This window comes from Carassius auratus, chromosome 2 (genome assembly GCF_003368295.1).
Source record: "Carassius auratus strain Wakin chromosome 2, ASM336829v1, whole genome shotgun sequence".
Classification (NCBI taxonomy): domain Eukaryota; kingdom Metazoa; phylum Chordata; class Actinopteri; order Cypriniformes; family Cyprinidae; genus Carassius; species Carassius auratus.
In genome coordinates, this window is record NC_039244.1 from 9,056,608 (window position 1) to 9,064,530 (window position 7,923).

Consider the following 7,923-nt stretch of genomic DNA (forward strand, 5'->3'; position numbering starts at 1 on the left):
GGTAAGACCGCCGACCTGACTGCTCTCCAGAAGGCCATCATTGACACCCTCAAACGAGAGGGTAACCGCAGAAAGAAACTTCTGAACGAATAGGCTGTTCCCAGAGTGCTGTATCAAGGAACCTCAGTGGGAAGTATGTGGGAAGGAAAAAGTGTGGCAAAAAACGCTGCACAACGAGAAGAGGTGACCGGACCCTGAGGAAGATTGTGGAGAAGGAGCGAATCCAGACCTTGGGGGACCTGCGGAAGCAGTGGACTGAGTCTGGAGTAGAAACATCCAGAGCCACCGTGCACAGGCGTGTGCACGAAATGGGCTAAAGAGAAGCAGCACTGGACTGTTGCTCAGTGGTCCAAAGTACTTTTTTCGGATGAAAGCAAATTTTGCATGTCATTCGGAAATCAAGGTGCCAGAGACTGGGGAGAAGGAAATGCCAAAATGCCTGAAGTCCAGCGTCAAGTACCCACAGTCAGTGATGGTCTAGGGTGCCATGTCAGCTGCTGGTGTTGGTCCACGGTGTTTTATCAAGGGCAGAGTCAATGCAGCTAGCTATCAGGAGATTTTGGAGCACTTCATGCTTCCAACTGCTGAAAAGCTTTATGGAGATGAAGATTTCATTTTTCAGCATGACCTGGCACCTGCTCACAGTGCCAAAACAACTGGTAAATGGTTTACTGACCATGGTATTACTGTGCTCAATTGGCCTGCCAACTCTCCTGACCTGAACCCCATAGAGAATCTGTGGGATATTGTGAAGAGAAAGTTGAGAGACGCAAGACCCAACACTCTGGATGAGCTTAAGGCCGCTATCGAAACATACTGGGCCTCCATAACACCTCAGCAGTGCCACAGGCTGATTGCCTTCATGCCACGCCGCACTGAAGCAGTCATTTCTGCAAAAGGATTCCCGACCAAGTATTGAGTGCATAACTGAACATAATTATTTGAAGGTTGACTTTTTTTGTATTTGTATTTGTATTAAGCCATTTAGCATTGGCTGGTCTATTCTATTTTGGCACTCGGGAAAACACTCATTTTAACTAGTTTGTAAATATCAATGAACATATTTAAACATCTAAGTTGTAAGTAGACAAGCATAAAATTATAACCATGCCTTTGGTGACCAGTAAAGTGTTTATTTAAAGGGCCTTGAAATATAAGTGCGACTTATACTCAGGTGCGACTTATAGTCCGGAAAATACGGTATGTAGTTTTATATCACATTGCAAGGCCTTTTACTGTCAGTCAATCTTTTTTGTCTTGTTTGCTATTACCAGTATTTATCTTTACAGAATCCACTGTGCCCTTGAGACAAAAGAAGATTGTGTTTGACAAGATAATGCTGTTGTCTCGTGCAAAAGAAGAAAAGACTATTCTCATTAAAAAGATGAAACAACACTGGCAGTTCCTAGCTGGTGTCTCCAAGACATTAGGTGATGATATAAAGTTGGTCAGAGGTGACTTGAAAGAAGGGAGTAAGTACTAATTACTGTCTCTGAGATGCTGTATAATTTGACAGGTTTGTGGAGTAAACACTAACAGGTCTTTCTTTTTCATGCCATTTGGTCTAAAAAAAAAATACATGCATATACATGCAATATATGCATATAATTACTTAAAGGAGCTGTATGTAGTTTTTAGCGAATTTATGAGCGAGCACTGTGTGTACCGGCCAGACTGAGACGCAACACACAAAGCATCCCACACAACATGCTGGAAACTCAGGTAAACTCCCACTGCAACGTTACAATAATAGGCTACTTTTATCAGCTTGACGTTGAACTTATGCTCCATGTAATGTTACCATGATAAGTATGGAACCCTATCAACCGTGCCGAATTTTGCCACTGCAAGCACCACTTCACACTTTCTTCAGGAAATGTACATTCTAGGTTTGTAGATAAGGTTTCTCCTTGATTCAAATGCCCTGCCGATGTTGATCCGTGTTTTTCACCCGAAGTTCATCTGATTCATGTCTGGCCTTACGAGCTTCAGCAGAAAAAAACTTTTCTTTTTTTTTTTATCAATATGTGGAGTTTGTGTTGGAGTCTGTGTTTTGCTGGGCGCAGTTCATTTCTTAGTGTTATCAAACATGTCATTAAGTTGCATAAGTCATAAGTCTATGTCATCAGTTGCAGTGTCGACTCTTTTGAGTGCAAGGTCAGTAGGCTAGAGGAGTCGAGAGGCTTGGGAGCGCGCATGCAGGTGACGTCACTGGCGGTAAATCCAACCCGGGACCTTCACATAAATATAAAAATACTTGTTTTCAGAGGTTATAGCAAAACCCGCAAAGTGGATAATTTTAATGTGAGATTACAACCCCTTCACACACAGGCAATAAAAAAAGGATTCGTTTGGTAAAAAAGCTACATACAGCACCTTTAAGTAAGCCATATCACCCTGGAGCCCAAGACCGGTTGCCCACTGAAGCTAAGCAGGGCTGAGCCTGGTCAGTACCTGGATGGGAGACCTCCTGAGAAAACTAGGTTGCTGCTGGAAGAGGTGCTAGTGAGGCCAGCAGGGCGTGCTCACCCTGTGGTCTGTGTGGGTCCTAGCGCCCCAGTGTAGTGATGGGGACACTATACTGTCAACAAGCACCGTCCTTCGGATGAGACGTTAAACCGAGGTCCTGACTCTCTTTGGTCATTAAAAATCCCAGGATGTCTTTCGAAAAGAGTAGAGGTGTGACCTCGGCATCCTGGCTAAATTCGCCCATTGGCCTCTGACCATCATGGCCTCCTAACAATCCGCATATCTGCTGATTGGCTTCATCAATCTGTCTCCTCTCCACCAATAAGCTGGTGTGTGGTGGGCGTTCTTGCTATGGCTGCCATCGCATCATCCAGGTGGATGCTGCACACTGGTGGTGGATGAGGAGATACCCCCTGACTATGTAAGCACTTTGAGTGCCTAGAAAAGCGCTATATAAATGTAATGAATTATTATTATTAAGATATGTGTAGCCATATTCAATGAATGAGCTAATGACTGGTATTAATGCTGATACATTAACCTAGCAAAGATCATCAGGACAGAAATATGGACATTGTATGTGTCTGTAAAAAGCTGCAGTAGGATACATTTGCCCCTAACCAATCTTAAAACGTTTTAAGTCTGTCCTACTAACATATCTGTGGAGGCATACGAGGGACTGTGCTGCATTATGTTGGCAAGATTGAGTGACCTACAACATCAAATGAGTGAGGTGAAGTCAAAATATAGGTGGGTGCTCATGTTCGGTCCCTGTCTTGTACTGTACCTTGTAAAATAGCTTAATCTTTCTTTGTAGACATACTTTTGGTATTGCATTGTGTGAAAGTTACAAAGTAAAATATTTAGTAACTAAAATGATGGTGTCATTTCATGAGCTCAACAGGACTGAGAAAGTGATATTTATCATTTCAATTAAAGCTGCAGTAGGGAACTTTTGACGCTCTAGCGGTTAATAAACAGAACTGCTTGCGTCTTGCAGAAGAACATTGTAGCCGGAGCTACTTCTCTCTGTTTATGTCTATGAAGAATCACAAAGCTACTGGGGTTACTCCGCCGCGGTACCCCCGAAGCAATCTAAAATAGTCTGAATATAAACACATATTATAGGTGCACCCTAGTGATTCAGGACAAGCTAAAAACATGGTTTGGAAAATGGATTCATGGTGTACTCTCTTATTATGTTCATTTTTCTACATTTTGAACACAAACAAAGTTACGGAGCGCAGCTCTGATTGGTTGTTTTTTACCGGGAGCGCATGACTTTCTGCAAATGGCAATAGGACCACTGGGAGGAGCCAGAGGAGCTTGATTTTTTTCACAGATTATCTGTTTCATATTCTACTGTCAGGACATAATGACAGGTTTAATAAATCTGTAAAAAATATTTTTTTATAAAAGTTCCCTACAGCACCTTTAACCTGTGTTCACTTTATCACAGGCAGATTGTGGTGGATCCAAGTGTTCTCTCAATTGATGAGGAAGATGGAGTAGCAGTTTGTGAGGAATTTCCTTACCTCCATGATGACATTGATTCATCCGATGAAGACTGAGTGAGGATAAATAATGTACTAGATCACTAACCATAAAACTCTGCAACCTTTCACTAATGCTCAGGTACTTTCCTTCTAGCTTCTGGCTGACAAAAGTTGTGATTAACAATACTCAGCAGTCAGTACTTTTTTTTATTTCCTAAGTTGTCTATTAGAGCTTCTGCCTGTTCATTGTATATGTCATTTGCACTACATTTGACTTGGACAATTACGCCCAGTGTTAATTTACTACTAAGGTAGTTGCCTTGTCACTTTATTCACCCACTTCTTCTCTTTTCTGTTTGATTGTGCTGCAATAATTGTACATATACCTACACCTTTACTGTGTTGCCCTCTCATCCTGTATCTTATCTGTATTTATTTCTTTTTCTATCCCTCCGTGCAATTAATGTGTAATTTTGTGTAATTTCATGTGTAACTTCTTTGTCATCCTGCACCTTTTGCTTTATCTTGGCCAGGTTGCCATTTCTATTGAGAATGTGCTCTCTATAAGCTCACCTGGTTAAATAAAAAGAAGTAGGGGTGTATCACAGTATGATAACCGTTAGAAAAATATCACGGTATTACAGTCTCACAGTATTAGTAAAAATTTAATTGGTTGCAAACTTTGGCATAAGATAGTGAAGCACACTCTCGCTGGGCTCTGGAGTAGTGAAAACATCTCAGGGCAGTTTCACACCTAAAAGTCCGGACTAACATTTGTGTTTTAGTACATTTTATACATTTGACATTATACATATGTTTTTTTTTTTTTGGTTTCAATATAATTTTGCTAGCACACTAGTCCTTGCATTTTCCAGCAGGACAGTGACAAACCACAGTCTGCTTGGCTTAAAAACTCACCAGAGGACTTGTATAATAGAATGGGCAAAAGTGTTCTTGCTAAACTAAATCAACTGGCATCTTTACTTCCCAAAAGCTTATTAAATGTTATTAAAAGAAAAGGTGATGTTACATAAAACAGTGGTAAACAGTCGCAAATATTTTGACTGTGTTGCAGTCATCAGATTTAAAATGAGTGTATATTTTTTTAAAATAAATGAAATACACAAAGACATGTAATTTGTTAATAATGTGTTTTCAGCATAGTAGAGTGAACTGAATTTTCAAAGGTATTTTTTTTTTTTTTTTTTTTTTGCATTTTCAATACTGTCAACTTTTTCAGAATCAGTTTGTACTTTTATAGTGCAATCCTTGGTTATGTTTTCTTTCTCGGTTGATACAAATCTTTGTAGTAGAATAATGAAACAAAAGTAGCAGAATACATCTACATAATGCTAAAGAAATATGAATACAGTATGTACAAATTACTGTGGTAAGAATGCACTGAATTCAAAATTGTATACACAGTGCTATTGGATTTCATGGCTTTTATACACAAATGGCACTGTACAGATTTAGCAGCACTGAAATAGTTTATAGCAGCTGTGAAAATTACATTGAATATGCAGTGGATATGAAATAGGATAGTGAATAAGACAGATTAAAACAGTTGCTGCATTTGATTTCTTACTCTCTTTTGAAACAGTGGGACCAAATGGAAGAACAGTTGGGAGCCTTTGTCCTGCCTTTGAGATGTTGGAGTTAGCACCAGAGAAGCAGGGTTATCCAGAGAAGCAGGGTCATACAGTCAGGGTTCTAAGTTAACACCCGCCAACCCGCCAAATGCAGGTTAAAATTCATTTTGGCGGGTGTTAATTAAAACTTACTAGCCAGTTTGGCTGGTGATGCATGACATGAGGCTCTGTTCTCGGTCATTTATCACCCTGGCAGCACTTCCTACATTTCCCATGAACACTGTGCTGTAATGCTACATGATGATGTTTCATATGCCCATTGGCTGCACGCAGTTTGCAGTGAAACCAGCGCGAAAAAACATGGAAACGAATAGAGTGTCCATCAGAAAACACAAGGAAGGAAGAAGAAAATGCGAAAGCGTGCGCATGGATTATGACTTTGTGGGTACGGATTTGAAAACCGAGGGTATGGTTTACAAAATCTGTGCGCACAGATTGGAAATTTGTGGGCATGATTTGTTAAACCGAGGGAACAGTTTATAAATTTGTGAGTACGGTTTACAAACTGAGGGGATGGATTGCAAAACCGTCGCCACGGATTGATTTTTTTTCTCCTACAGGTGATGTGCGGGGCTCCGTAGGATATCGACAAAGAGACAAAGAAACTAAGAAAATAAAATGTAATGCCAAATGGCTGACGGGTCATGAATGGCTTGTGTTTGATCACAAGAATGTCGTAATGCTTTGTCAGGATTGCCGCGTGTAAATCACGCGAAAGAATAAAAACAAAACGAGCAATTTCGTGGTGGGAACTAATCATTTTAAATTTGAGTCCGTGTATATTTTGTTGTATGCATTGTACTTTATATGTGTTTTTCATGCCAACAATGTTAATAAAATGATCAAATTCATTCAGTGGCACTCATCATTTGTTATTTTTACCGAAAAAAAAAAAAAAAATGGCTAGTGGAAATTCTGATTGGCTGGTAACTTTAGAAAGTTACCAGCCACATTGGCTGGTGATCAAAAAAGTTAATTTAGAAACCTGCATACAGTGTACTGTACAGTCAGTTGAGTTATTATGGCTTGTGGGTTTGTGGGTCGCTGATTGGCTGGAAGTTCAGTAGTGGCTGAAGTGACGTCTTGGGAAGCACGTGGTTGTTGGCTGAAGGTACAGAGTCGTGTGCGCTGGTTGAAGTTGAACGGGCACCCGAGGTCAGGCGTCGGAGACTCGACGTTACAAAACTTAACTCAGAACACGAAACTCTCAAACGGAAAAGAAAAGAAATAAAGTTTGACGAGACTAGGTTGTGTTCCTTCTCATCGTGGCTAAGTAGCAGCAGGCGTGCAGGCTGAAGCACGCTGGAACCGCGCTCAAAGAACAGTGATGATTAAACAGCATGGCTAGAAGCTACAAGCTAGCAGAAGCATAGCTAGAGACTAGAAACTGGCATGACTGATAGCAGCAGCATAGCTAGGGACTGAAAGCCAACTAAAAGCAAGATTTCATGGTGTCCGAAGTATTTAACTGGCCTGTTGGCCACACCTCAAATGTTGTCTTGACCAATCAGATATTGTCTTGGCTCAGGGTTATCATAAATCATTTGTTTATCTTACCAAGCATGTGGTCCGAATTTTCCTGCTCTTGCAGGGTATAATTTTGGACATGATTCCTTTAACACGGATATGATACATGTGACAAATAAAGGATTGTCAGGGCTATTTCAAGCAAGTAGATTCAATCACACACATACCAGACATGACTATGTATCCTTCAGCTATCCCATAGTTATTAAAAAAAACATACACAATAAGTGATTATAACATGATAGTCAAATGTGTGGGTTACACATAAATGAATATGGAGTGAAGCGATGGACTGATTCATTTATAAGTCTTTTTGAGTTCATTCTGGTCCATATATATGTACAAAAGCAGTTTCTTTGCCATTCTCTTGACAAATACTTCTGTGGAGACAAAATCCTTTCCCCCTTAGGAATTTCAGTCTGGTTCTGCTAGGTGGGGGGAAGTCAATGGAAGTGTTTAACTCATGGGTTTCCATGTGATGTCCAGCGTTGCATTTCAATTACTAACAACAAATTTGACACCAAATTTCTCTTCTTTGAATTGAAATTGTAAATAATTGTTCTAGTGGTGTTAATGTTGAAAGCTGTTGTGTGAACAAGTTGGTTGGTTGGTTATCTTCCTTGGGACTTGTGGCACAGAATGTTTTATGACTTCCTGAGGAATTCGGCTCGTGTTCAACACAGCTTTGATAGACTCTTTAATTTGTCTGGTTCGACTCATTTCTGTTACATTTGTATCACCCTGTCTAGGTAAAACTATAGCTAGAACCAACTGTAATC

General features: G+C 40.3%; 1 long non-coding RNA gene across 1 annotated transcript; it reads left to right on the forward strand.

Annotated features, from left to right (window-relative positions):
• The first annotated feature begins 915 nt into the window (after positions 1–915).
• Positions 916–6,468, forward strand: LOC113114965 (uncharacterized). Its single transcript, XR_003293815.1, has 4 exons — positions 916–1,472; positions 3,111–3,219; positions 3,929–4,040; positions 5,569–6,468. It is a non-coding gene; the product is annotated as an uncharacterized LOC113114965 (long non-coding RNA).
• Positions 6,469–7,923: the final 1,455 nt, after the last annotated feature.